This window comes from Marmota flaviventris, chromosome 17 (genome assembly GCF_047511675.1).
Source record: "Marmota flaviventris isolate mMarFla1 chromosome 17, mMarFla1.hap1, whole genome shotgun sequence".
Lineage (NCBI taxonomy): Eukaryota > Metazoa > Chordata > Mammalia > Rodentia > Sciuridae > Marmota > Marmota flaviventris.
Genome location: NC_092514.1, coordinates 28,633,735 through 28,648,348, shown reverse-complemented (window position 1 = coordinate 28,648,348; position 14,614 = coordinate 28,633,735). Strand labels below are relative to the sequence as shown.

General features: G+C 39.5%; 1 pseudogene; it reads left to right on the top strand.

Moving 5' to 3' along the window:
• The first annotated feature begins 5,155 nt into the window (after positions 1-5,155).
• On the top strand, positions 5,156-5,774 carry LOC114081094 (large ribosomal subunit protein uL16-like; annotated as a pseudogene).
• The last annotated feature ends 8,840 nt before the right edge of the window (positions 5,775-14,614 follow it).

Here is a 14,614-nt window from a genome sequence, read left to right as displayed (position 1 = left end):
TGTTTGAATGCCTCATCCCTTTTTTGCTTCTCTGGGTCTGTACTCTCTATTAAATAGTTCCCTGTGTTTCCTTGGGCTCCCTTTTCTAGGAAGCCTGAGTGTCCTTGTTCATTTGGGCTGCTAGGACAAAATACCTTACATTGGGTGATTTGTGAACATCAGACGTTTATTGCTCACAATTTTGAAGCTGAGAAGTCCAAGATCAGGACAACAGCTGAATCTGAATTTGGTGAGAGCTTATTCTGCTTCAGAGATGGCAACTTCTTGCCGGGTCCTCCTACTGGGGCAAGGGCCAGAGAAGGTGGAGCCCTCATGACTTGATGGCTTTCCCAAAGCCTAACTCATTAATACCATAACATTGGATATCAGATTCCAACATAGAAATTTTAGAAGGACACAGACATTCAGACCATAGCATTGAACTCCAAAAGAAAGGGAAAAGGAAGCTATCATAATCTGCAGGTACACAAGGATACATTTAGATAATCATAAAGAATCTACACTTAAATTATTTTAAAAATTTAAATGACGTTAGTAAGATTTCTGGATGCCAAAAATAGGCCAAATATTCTCTTTTGTTAAAAGTCAAATGTAACCAGATTGCTGGGTATCGTGGTGCATGCCTGTAATCCCAATGACTCAGGAGGCTGAGGCAGGAGGATTGCAAATTTGAGGTCAGTATTAGAAACTTAGCCTCCGAATCTTGTCTCATAAGATAAAAAAAAGTCTAGGAATGTAGCTTGGTGGTAGAATTCCCTTGGGTTCAATTCCCAATATACACACAAAAAACATTAAATAGATAGAAGGATTGCAAGTTTGAGGTTAGAGAGGTTATTTTATATAATGATAAAATTTTATCATCATTATAAAGATGATGTAATCATTATGAGCCTTTTACATAGAAATGATTATGTAGCAAAATACAAAATATTGATAGAAATGCAAGTGAAGTGGAGTATTTCAGTACCTTTGAGACACTTCCCTCAGACTAAGAATTGAATAATACAGTCAATAAACTTGATTTATATTTATATTTATATTTAGAACTGTGTACCTCTCAAATAGAGAATATACATTGAAAAATGCCCATGGAACCTCTCTATAAATCAATCATGTACATGCCTTGCTTATGACCTAGCAATTCCATTCCCAAGCATACATGGACAGAAAAACACATACATCCCCACCGAGTTTACCACAGTGTTCACGGCAGCATTTTTAATAAGAGTTCCCAACTGAAGCTGGTGCAGGTGGCACACACCTGTAATCTCAGAGGCTCAGGAGGTTGAGGCAGGAGGATTGTGAGTTTGAGGCCAGTCTCAGCAACTTAGCAAGACTGTGTCATAAAATAAAAAATAAAAAGGGCTGGGGATGTGATTCAGTGGTAGAGTACCCTTGGATTCATCCCCAGCACACCCCTGCCCTGCCAATAAAGAAAAAAGATTCTATAATATGGATAAACTTTGAGAGCAATATGCTCACCGAAAAGACAATCACAAAACACCACATAGTATATTATCCCATTTATATATATTATCCCATTTATATAAAATAGGAAGATCTGTAGACTTAAGGTAGATTAGTGGGTTCCTGGGGCTGAGTGGGGGCTGGAGGGGGTGGGGATGGTGACTGCTAATGGGTTTACGGTTTCTTTTGGAATATTATATTTTCAAAAATTGATTGTGATGATGGTTACACAATTCTGTGAGTATACTAAAAACCATTGACTGTATACTTTAAGTGGGTGAATTGTATAGGATGTTGATATTTTCTGAATAAAGCTAATACATATTTACATATATAAATATGACCTCAACAAAACTTATACATAAATACATAATAATTTTGTATGTATAATACAACATGTATTTTATATGCACATCATAATGCATATTTTGTTATAATTTATATAAAATCTAATTATATATGCACACATAGGTGGCTGGATGTGGAAAACTGGTGCCCCGCATTCACTCTACTCTCCCCTCCATGTGCTGCATTCCCCTGCAGCTAGGATTTCAGATGTGCTGCTCCTCTAACAATCCAAAGCCTGGCAAGAAATTTCCAAGAAAGGTAGAGGGCAGAGTCTGGGCGTCCCTCTGCTTTCTATTGGCTTTGGGTTTTCCTGAGTCCAGCATCAGCAGAGGTACCAGTGTCTTGTCACCAGCTTTATCATGACATGAGCACAGAGCTTTTCCTTTATTCCTATTTTTTTTTCTTTTTTCTTTTGGCTTGCTTTATTGCTGTGAATCTTCCTGCCCCGCTACGTGGCCCTCTGCATCCTCACCCACCCTTACCCACGGCCCCATAGTCCCTTCTTCCTGTCAAGGGTAAGTCCACTCAACCTTCCATGATGTTCCTTCATAGCATTCCTACTTTTCTTTCTTTCTTTCTTTCTTTCTTTCTTTCTTTCTTTCTTTCTTTCTTTCTTTCTTTCTTTCTTTCTTTCTTTCTTTCTTTCTTTCCTTCCTTCCTTCCTTCCTTCTCCTCCTCCTCCTCCTCCTCCTCCTCCTCCTCCTAACTGTCCACTTCTTCCTTTGACATATAAAAATGGGCATGTCTCTCCCATTATAAAAGCCAACCAACCAACAACTAAAAGCAACAACAAAAGTCCTTTGAATCTCCAACTCCTCTCTCTCTCTCTCTCTCTCTCTCTCTCTCTCTCTCTCTCTATATATATATATATATATATATATATATATATATATATATATATATATATTTTAACCCCTTGTGATCAAACATCTGAAGAGAGAGGAGGCTGGTCTAGGTGCTGCTTCTCTGCATCACCTCCCATTCTCTCCTTACCTTGCTGCAAGGTGGCTTGTTCCTCCACCATTCCAGTGAACCACACGGGCCATCTGACAATGACCTTGTTGCCCAGACTCATCCACCTGCCAATCAGTACTGTAACCCTCTCCCTCCTTCATGATGCCCTTTTGGTCCTTGATTTCTGTGGGTTTCCTCTGGCTTGGTTTATCCTCCTTCTTTAGACACACCTTTTCTGTTTTTTTTTTTCCATCAGCATATCTTTCCCCTTCCACCTGCCTGAAGCTGGTGTTTTCCAGGGCTCTAGCCGAGACTGCTTTTTTCAGGGTGTATCTTCTCCCTCTAGGAATCATTATTAGATGACTTCTACCTCTTCATTTCCAGCAGATCCACTCTCCCGATCTCAATGGAGGAAATTAATTGTTCTGACAGCAGGTGACTCTGATCCAACCAGTCAAAAATGAATCTTCACTGACTTGCCTTCTTTACCTCCATTCACCTCCATCTCCCAGATCCATCCTTATCTCAGCAAATGATACCACCATTCACTAGTCACCCAAGCCAGAAATCTGGAAGTCACATTGGCCTGTCCGTCTCCCTTCCACCTTTATTCATTGAGCAAGTGTTTGTTAAGCACCTAATACATGTAAGACATCATTCCAATTCTCTGAACCAAAAATGGTCTCTGCTCGAATAGAGTTTATACTCTAATGGGGGAGAGAAGAGGCTAACAAAAAATATAGTTATGCTCTATCAGGCCATGGGAGGAGTTTTAAAATAAAGCCTGGAAGACGGTTGTGAGTTATGCACAGTGATGCTATTTGTACAGGGCAAGCAGAAAAGGTCTTCTCATAAGATGGCATTATTTAGAGATCTGAAGGAAGTAAGGGAGACAACCACATGGATATCTATGGAGAGAATGTTCTAGGATGAAAACACTGTACTTGCAAAGGTCCTGAGGTGGAAGTAGCCATGGCAGGCGACAGGATCAGAAAGGAAGAGCAGCAGGAGTAGAGTGGACAGGGCAATTAGGAGGCCAAATCATGGGGTGCTGTGACCATTTTAAGGACCTTCACTTTGTGGAACATAGGGTAGAAAATCAGGGGAGGATTTTAGCAGAGAAATGGCATGATGTGGCTTGTTTTAAAAGGTTATTTCTGGAGGCTGTGCTGTGGATATCCTAAAGGTGGATAAGTGTGGAGGCAGGGAGATCAGTTAGAAATTCAGGGACAGTGTCTGTGATTGCATTGGTCCCCGCAGAAGTGACGGGAGGAGTCACCTTATGGGTATATTTAGAAGGCAAAGCCCACAGGATTGCTGCTGATGGGTTGGGAGTCTGGGTGTTCAAAAGAGTCAAGAATAACTCCATGTTTTTTCAGCCTCAGCAATTAGAGAGACAGACTTGCTATTTACTACGATGGGAGAGATGTCAGAAGAGTGGTTTATGCTGGGCCAGAGCATCCTGGAGTTATTTTGGAAATGTTAAGTGTGAAATGTTCCTAAGGAATTCAAGTAGGCAATCCGAGGTGCAAATCTGGCATTCACCAGAGAGGCGTGGACTGACCCGGAGACAAAAATGTGGGAGCTGTCACCAGGGATAGTGTCTAAAGCCCTGGGGCTGGATGAAATCTGGAACTGAGCCCCTGGGACACTCCAATATTTGGAGTGTGAAGTGACCTAATAAAAGAGACCAAGAAGAAGCCACCAGGAAGGTACAAAGAAAGCCAGAGAGCATGGTCTCTGGGAGGCAAGTGGAGGAGCTGGTAAGAAAGAGCGAGCAGGTGAGGTCAGGACTGAGAGTTGGCCATGAGAGCCAGCCACGTAGAGGTCATGGTGACCTTGACAGTCTAAGTAGAATTACAAGGATGAAATCCAGACTAGAATAGGTTCAAGAGAGAATGGGGAGGGGGGTTAGAGAATGGAATGGGAAGTATAGAGGACTCTTCTTGGACCTTTGCTATGAAGGCCACAAGGAAACAGGGCTTTCCCTGGTGAGGGATGAGAGTGTAAGGGAGAGAAGGTTCTCTTGGGATGGAGATGTGGCTGAATATTTGTATACTGTTGAGAATCTTTCAGTAAAGGGAAAAAATTTCTCCAACAGTGTCTTTCTTTTAAATAGCTACACCAGCCGGTAATAGTAGCATGGAACTGTTAATTCTAGAAACTTGGGAGGCTGAGGAAGGAGGATCACGAGTTTTAAGTCAGCCTGAGCAACTTAGTGAGACCCTGTCTAAAAACAACAAAAAACAAACAAACAAAAAAACACACACACAATATTGAGGATGTAGCTCAGTGCTAGAGTTCCCCTGAGATTCATCCCCAGTACCAAAAAATAATAAGAGTGCCTCTTTTCCTTTGATGTGCCACCAAAGATCCTGATGTCACCATGGGCTACCACCCCTCCTGGTGCTACCTGTATTGTAAAAACAAGCCTTACCAAAGTCTCATTTCTGCTGGGGTGTCCCTGATGCCAAAATCCGCATCTTTGACCTTGGGCAGAAAAATGCAAAAGTAGATGAGTTGCACCCTGTGGCCACACGGTGTCTGATGAATATGAGCAGCTATCCTCTGAAGCCTTGGAGGCTGCCGGTATTTGTGACAAGTACATGGTAAAATCTGTGGCAAAGATGGCTTTCATATCCGAGCGTGGCTCCACCCCTTCCATGTCATCCGTATCAACAAGGTGTTGTCCTGTGCTCTGACTGACAGATCCAGACAGGTATGCGGGGTGCCTTGGGAAACCCCAGGGCACAATGGCCAGGGTTCACATTGGCCAAGTCATCATGTCCATCTGCACCAAGCTGCAGAACAAGGAACATGTGATTGAGGCCTTACGCGGGGCCAAGTTCAAGATCCCTGGCTGCCAGAAGATCCACATCTCAAAGAAGTGGGGCTTTACCAAGTTTAATGCTGATGAATTGGAAGACATGGTGGCTGAGAAGCGGCTCATCCCTGATGGCTGTGGGGTTACATATATCCCCAATTGTGGTCCCCCGGACCAGTGATGGGCCCTGCACTCATGAGGGCTTCCACTGTGCTCTCCCCTCTTACTCTCACACATACCAATAAATTTTGTATTGTGTTAATAATAATAATAATAATAATAATAATAATAATAATAATAACAACAACAATAATCAATTATTTCTGGGCATGGTGGTGCATGCCTGTAATCTCAGCAGTTCTGGAGGCTGAGGGAGAAAGATCACAAGTTCAAAGCCAGCCTCAGCAAGTTAGTGAGGCCCTAAGCAACTCAGTGAGATGTTGCCTCTAGAAAAAATACAATAAAGAGATGGGGAGGTGGCTCAGTGGTTAAGTGCCCCTGAGTTCAATTCCCAGTAAAATAAATAAATAAATAAAAATTTAAAAAATTACCTAAGTAAATTCAGAGGGTGAGAACTTTATATAGTGTCTTTAATAATGATGTGCAGTGCACCATAAAAATTTTGTTGATGCAAAGATCTCTCTCACATATGCACACATTTTTATCTTTTCTATTGATGAGTGTAGCTAGAAAAGAAAAAAAGGACTTTGGAAGAGCAGTATAGGCCATTCAGCAAGAAGAGAATTAATAAATAGAGCAAAGGGGAGAATTTGAAACCTCATTCAGTCCAAAGGAAACCATGGATTTAGATTTGTCATTCAAGGCCACTATTACTATTTAGTGATACTAAACTTTGAACCCAACGTCAATTTGGGAAAAGAATCAAAGTCCACATTTTAATCCAGACATCATTTATATACACAGTGATAAAAGTAAACTTGCTTAACTTAAAAACACACAATACAGTCTTTTCATTTCTGGGCTGCTCTCTAACTGAACTGCCTCCCATTGTCGCCACCCCCCCTCCCCAAAAAAGGATAGTTTTAGAAGGAATTAACTTTGCAGTGAGACATTAGCTGTTCTTATTTTGTCTGAGATATATTTTTCCTTTATTTTATGACTTGAGCCTCATTTAAAAAAAACATGTTTGAGGGGCTGGGGTTGTGGCTCAGCAGTAGAGTACTTGCCTAGCACATGCGAGGAGCTGGGTTCGATCCTCAGCACCACATAAAAATACATAAATAAATAAATTAATTAAAGGTATTGTGTCCAACTACAACTAAAAACAATTTTTGAAAAACCATGTTTGAGGAGATTAATATGGTTAAGTTGATTTAAATACACAGTGTATACACATATAATAATATATCACTACCTCATATATCAATTTAAAAATAAATATGAAGTTGATACTTTTTAACATGTATCCAATGAACAAATAAAAATTTTTTTAAAGTATCCAATGAAATCTAAGCAACACTGTTTTAATACTTGCCATTATTCACTTTAAAAATGCCAAGACTCTTCCTTGACAGACCAAAATTTTATGTAATTGTTTCTTCTTATTTATCTTGTCTTTCCATTCCACGGAACCCATAAAACCTCTGGCAAGGGCTGGGAATATAGCTTGGTAGTAGGGCACTTGCTTAGCATGTGCAAGGCCCTGGGTTCAATTCTTCGCACCCCTCCCCCCAAAAAAACTTTGTTAACTATTTTAAATTAGAAACCTTCTATTGTTTTCCCAATCATATTTTACTGTAATAAAACTATGTGCATAAATTGAAATATTGATATTTTACATTTTCTTATGACAACCAAACTCCAAATATGAACATTTTTTTTTCTGCTTTTCTTACTGGGGTCAAGCTTCTGGGCTCCTTCAATTCAAGTATTCAAAGTTTATTCATGGCTGGCCCTGAAGAGGACACATGGGGGCGGGGCCTCCAAGCTCCATCTCTTTCTGGGCTCAGGAAAGGAGACTCTTGCTTGGATTTTTTTTTTTTTTTTTTGAGACAGGGTCTCACTAAGTTGCTTAGGTTCCTTGGGATTTGGACCTCCTTTGGTTAGCTACTACAGAAGGGAATTATGAATATTATTCGAGTTGGGTGAATATAGAGATTTCACACCTGTAATGCTAGTGACTCCGGAGGCTGAGGCAGGAGGATCGAAAGTTCGATGGCAGCCTGGGCAAGCAATTTAGTGAAACCATCTCAAAATTAATTAATTAATTAATTAAAAAGACTGAGGATGTAGCTCAGTGGTAGAGCTCTCCTGAGTCTGATCCCCATTTGCCCCTCCACCCCCAAACGTTTTAGGTGAGGCCTGTCCTCAAATTTTAGATTATTCAGGGGAGGCCTCTCCTTAGAGTTTGGAGTACAAGGTAAAAAGGGAGGAATACCAAAGGATTAGGAAGGAGAGGTGAGAGCAATCCTGCCAAGGACAGCTTCCAGAAGGGGCTGCCCTGTAACAGGGTGAGCTATTCTAACAACAATCATTAGTACACATTTGACCAAAGCAGTGTAAGTATAACATGGATTCTGACAAATAATTATATATAAAAAGTACCCCCCCCAAAAAAAAGTAACCTTTGATTTGAAAGTCAGCTCGGTCAGGTTAGCAGGGCTTTGGTGTTTCCATTTAGTCATGGGTGAGTGTTTTTTTATTACTAGGAGGAAGCAGGACTCAGCACCAAGTCTATTCCTTATTTTCTGCTATAGATATAAACCCTGAGAAAATTTTAAATTAATAGATAGGAATGTAAGAAGTTTTTAAGATCTGAAATGCACCCCCAAAGCTCATATATTGAAGGCTGGGTACCCAAAGCAGCAGTGTTCAGAGGAAGGGCTTATGGGAGGTAAATCCCATAGGCTCTGACCTCATCGATTAATCCATGGATAGATTCATAGCTTAGTGGGTTATTGTGAGGTGGTGCTTTAAATATACTTTTGTCAAAAACTAGGAGGTAGCGTCTAGTTGGGGAAGTAGGTCACTGGGGGCATGCTCTTGAAGGTGATATTTTGTCCCCATTTCCTCTCTTTTTCCTTGTTGGCTGCTGGGAGGTGAGCAGCTTTGCTCCACTAAGCCCTTCTGCCATGATGCTCTGCCTGACCACAGGCCCAGAAATAATCATCTGGTCAATCGTGGACTAAAACCATGAGCCAAAATAAATCTTTCCTCCTTTAAGTTGATTTTCTCAGGTATTTTGTCACAGGATACAAAGTTGACTATCAAAATCATGTTGTTTTTAATACTTTATCGCTCAACAACTTGATTGGGTCCTCATCCCATTTTGTTGACAGCAAGGACTTAAAAATCAACTGACTTGGAAAACCATTTGTTGCTCAGTCGTCAAAGGTATTTTCGTGTTCAACAAAATATATTTAGAAAGTATATTGTCTTAGTCTGTTTGGGCTACTGTAACAAAATTCCATAAACTGGTTATCTTATGAATAACAGATTTATTTTCCCCCCTCATAGTTTTAGATGCTGAGAAGTCCAAGATCAAGGTAGATCTGGTATCTGGTAAAGACCTGATTTCTGGTCTACTGATGACTCCTTCTAGCTGTGTCCTCATAAGGGGAAAGGGGCAATTTGACTTATGGGGTGTCTTTTATAATGGTTCTAATCCCATTCATGGGAACTCACCCTTATGACATAATCATCTCCCACAGATCTCACCTTCTCATATAATCACTCTGGGGATTAGGATTTCAGCATATAAATGTTAGGGAGACACAATCATTTTTAACATTGTATACACCAGTCTTTATTAATATCTTCAAATAATAACTAAATATCTCACTGGTGTGTGTGTGTGTGTGTGTGTGTGTGTGTTGGTTAGGATATGGTTAACACTAGGTTACAGTTACAGTGTGTGTTTTACTGGGGACTGAACCCTGGGTTTTGTACAATATAGGCAGTGCTCTACTACTGAGATATATCCCCAGCATCTTTTAAGATCCAGTATATTCAGGAAAACTTAGGAAAATGAAAATATTGTTACTTTCAATACATCATGGCCAATAGAATAAAAAGTTTTCTGTTATCATATGCTTTAAATATACTTTTGTCAAAACCTTGGAGCTACTAATTTAGCTTAGTCCACTTATAAGAAGCGTCCTCTTATAAAAGCTAATGGGTAAAGTTAGTCTTAATTATCAACTTAATCATTAAATCAGACATACTTTTATCAATAAAAAGTCTGATTTCATTTTCCAATTTGATTAGATATGTTAATTTGCATCCCTATGACCATCATGTGCAAATTCATATAACTCATAGAACGGAACTCATGTAAGTTGGTCCCATTTCCACATGCATCCCTCTAAAGATGTGCAAAAGCAACTCCCTAGACTTAATAATATGTATCATGGATGGTATATTTTACTATCTGCTCACAATTATTAATCTGCTCCACCTTTTCCATCCTTCCTGATAGATGAGAATATTTCCCTACCCTGTTGACTTTGAACTTGGCCACGGGACTTGCTTTGGCTACTAGAAGGTGAGAGATGGGAAGTGCAGGAACCTCAACAGAGGTTTTTAGAGTTACTGCAAATTCCTATCAGCCCTCTGGGCACTTACTCTCTGTTGTGAGAACAATGTGCTCCCCAAGTGCATTTGCTTCCTCAGCCTGGGTGAAGTACATTCAGAATGAGAATATAGAGCTGCCCACCATCCACCCACAGCCAGGACGCAGAGTTCCAGACTTCTAGATGATCTATAGTGCTCATGCAAATATTTGTCATAAGTCAAATCTGGGGGAAGTTAATGTCAACATCCAGTACCTGACTTTTTAGCAACTAAGGTTTGTTTACAAATAAAACAGCATTCCCAAGTTAAAGCATGAAAAACAATAATTAGACCGCTCTTGTGATCAGTCATTGTAGCAGTCCTATCCAAAGAAATATTCCCGCACTATTCCCAAATAAGTGTGAATAAGCTCAAATGGAAGTACCCAAAGTCTAAGACAATCTACATACCATCCGTGTGTCTTTGCATGTCACAATCTTATCAGCAATGCCATTTCTGAGCTGTTAATATTGATCATTAAATAGGAACTGGAAAGTATTGGATTCAGCTGTGTAAAATATATTTAATTTACCACAATTTAAAAATGTTTTTTTAATTTTGAAATAGTTTGACTCATAAGGAGTTACAAAAAATAGTACAAAGAGTTCCTATGTAGAATTCCCCTGATTCCCCCAATGACGATATCTCAATGACCACAGTGAATTATTAAAAATAATAATACTAGTTAGGTGTGGTGGTGCACATCTGTAATCTCAGCTACTCAGGCAGGAGGATCACAAGTTCCAGGACAGGCTGGGCAACTTAGCAAAATAAAATATTTTAAAAAAGGGCTGGAGGAACCAGTCTAGGTGACCACCGATGCATGAATCGACAAAGAACATGTGTTACATATACACAGTGGAGTTTTATTCAGCCATAAAGAAAAATGAAATTTTGTCTTTTGTAGAGAAGTAGGTGGAACTTGAGAAAATTATGTCAAGTGAAATTCAGAAAGACAAGGGTCATATGTTTTCTCTCATTTGAAAGCTAGAGAGGAAAAAGGAAAAGAAAGGTGGGGGAATCTCATGAAAATCAAAGGAAGATTGTCAGGGGCTGCCCTGGACAGGAGCTATGCACATACCTTTAAGCCCTGAGTAAAGAGGTACCGGACTGGTATTGCACCCATTGCAATGCATGGTGAAGCTCTGGGAGTGGGCGTCACCCGATGGGGTTGAATCACACCCACCTGTTTGTTGTAACCCAACCCTTTGCCCTTTTTTGGATAGAATGTTCCATGGATAGCTCCCCCCATTAATAAAACCCGGGTTCGAGGCATGCTCCCTCTCTTTGTTGCCTGCCTTGCCTCCTTTGTGGGAACTGGGTCAGAGGGGCCGTCACAGAACCCAAAGAAAAAGGTATTTCTCTGTCATTATTTCATGCCAGCCCAGTTCACCTGGAGTGACCCTGACTGGTTATGTTGGGCCAGGAGATCAGTAGCCTAGAGGAAAGGGATCAGGGGAGGGAGGAAAAGAGGAACAGGGAAACACTGGGGAATGACATTGACCAAATTATATGGTATATTGTGTGAACGTAAATATCACCATTATGTACAACTATAATGCACCAATAAAAAAATGGGAAAAAAGATTTTTTTTAAAAAAAAAGGAGTGTGAATGTATCTCAGTGGTAGAGTACCCCTGGTTTCAATTCTCAGTACCACCACCACAACAACAACAATAAAGAAAACAAATGAAGTTTGAGGAGAATTTAATTAAGAAATGCTATCACTACATTGATTTTTCTATGATAGTAATGTTATAAAAAAATAATATCTAATTTTAAAGGACTTTTTTTCTTTGTTCTCCCTTTAAGATGAGATCAAAATCAAGCTTAAAAAATTAGATATGCTTATCAGTGGTGGTGCATGCCTGTAATCTCAGCATCTCATCTCAGAGGCTGAGACAGGAGGCTTGTGAGTTCAAAGCCAGCCTCGGCAACCGTGAGGTGCTAAAGTAACTCAGTGAGACCCTGTCTCTAAAGAAAATACAAAATAGGGCTGGGGATGTGGCTCAGTGGTCGAGAGCCCCTGAGTTCAACCCCTAGTAACCACCCCCCCAAAATTAGATATGCTTAAGGGGATGAAATATTATACAATGTATACATGTATTGAAATATCATATCACATGTTGTCCCAGAAATATGAACAATTTTGCTGGGTGTGGTGGCTCATGCCTGCAATCGCAGTGGCTTGGGAGATTGAGTCAGGAGGATCACAAGTTCAAAGACAGCCTCAGCAATGGCCAGGCACTAAGCAACTCAATGAGACCCTGTCTCTAAATAAAATACAAAAAAGGGCTGGGGGTGTGACTCAGTGAAAACATACCCCTGAGTTCAAATCCCTGGTACCAAAAAAAGAACAATTTTTTATGTATCAGTTAAAGATAAATTTAAAGTAAAATAACATGAAACCAGGAAATTGATGTTGGTATAATACTACCAATTCAACTAGAGATCTTACTTAGATTTAGTAGGTTTTAATGTATAATTGGTATGTGTGTGTGTGTGTGTGTGTGTCTGTGTGTATTTATAGTATTATAGAAGTCTATGAAAATTATAGATTTAGGTGACCATCACAATAATCAGCCTTCACTACTGTTTGATTATCACAAAGAGACTCACTCTGGTTGTCTTTTATAAAAAAGACTAATGAGATGACAATCTCATCCCTGGCAAACACCGGTCCATTCCGCCTCCCTCTAATTTTGTCACTTGCAATACATTGTATAGATGGGATAATGCCACATGCAACCTTTTGAGAGTGGCTTTTCCCATTCAGCATAATGCCCTTGAGATCCAACCAAGCATGTTATTTCTTTACTGCCAAGAAATAGTTCACTGTGTGGATGTACTGTAGTCTGTTGATCTACTCACTCATTAAGTACATGTGGGCCGTTTCTACTTTGGTTTGTAAATAAAACTGCTATAAATATACACATACAGGTTTTTGTGGTAATGCAAGTTTTCAGTTCTCTAGGATAAATATCCAGAAGTATAATGGCTGGGTCATATGGCAAATGTATATTTAACTTCTTAAGAACCATACCAAGCTGTTTTTCCAAGTGTTTGCACTACCTTACATTTCCACTATCAATATATGAGAGATCCAGATTTTTGCCAGTACTTGATATTGTCAGTGTTTTCTATTTTAGCCAGCCTGATTGGTGTGTATATGTACTATAATTTTTAACAAAATTTGTTGAGCTATGTCTTCACCTAGCTAAATCAATGTGGAGTATGGGGACTGACAAAGAAGCAAACTTAACGGAAGAAACAAACTTGGCACCCAACATCTATTTATCTATCAGCAATGCTTGAGCTGTGGATATTTTAAGGCTATTCTATGGCTTTCAGTCTTTACACTGAGCAATGCCAATTTGTATGCATTTTCCAGAGTAAACTTTGGTGATCATGTGAAAATAGTAAGTTTCTTAAGACTGCTATTAATACTCTCAGCTTTTCTTATTAAAGAATCAGTGGGAGACTGGGGTTGTGACTCAGTGGTAGAGCACTTGCCTTGCATGTGTGAGGCACTGGGTTCAATCCTCAGCACCACATAAAAATAAACAAATAAAACAAAGGTGTACTGTCCATCTTCAACTACCAAAAACAACAAACAAACAAACAAAGAAAACACAAAAATAGCACTGAAGAATCAGTGAGTACAGTTTAGAAGCAGTTTTGTGAATTATGCTTTTTCTCAATAGATAGTTTTATATATTAATGATTTTGCTAATGAGATGGCATGTAGGATTCCACAGAGCATCAATGTTTTGATTGAAACTCGATTTTGTTGTACTTGGAAATTTGTTAGAGTCTGTAAACAAGTCAAAATAACACCTGGCATTTTGCCAGGGGAATGTTAGAGTTCCTAAACAAGTCTGGATGGTGCCTGGCAAAATGCCAGAGGGAGTGGTTTGAGAAGTAACAAAAGCGAGCCATTAAGTGTGGAGATTCCTTATTGGTTGACTGATGTATCTAGTTTATGCTAATTAGATAAGCTGTGTGGAATGCATAAATACTGCTCCTGTCCAATAATAAACGGCTCCTACTCCTGCTGTATCAACGTTCACAAGTTGTTTGTCACCCCCCGGTTATTTTGCTGCAGCTGGACTGCGGCAGAAATTTGTAAGATCAAAAAACTTTTACTATATTTGTATCTCATATGAAGTTTGCTTTTTGAGAAATCACATCTGCCACCTTATCATAATCTAGAGAATTAAATGAATAAATTCTCATCTTGGTTTTCGTCAACATCCTCATTTCTATGTATTAGAAATTCAACCTTAGACTGGTGCATTTTCAAGTTTATTGCATGTGATGCCAATTAACTCTGACCAGAAGGTAACAATTGCAAATTGAAACTGAAATTAAATTGATGAAACACACCACCCTTTAAAACTCTTGTATTGAAAAGTAGACTTTTTTAAAAAATATTTTTTTAGTTATAGA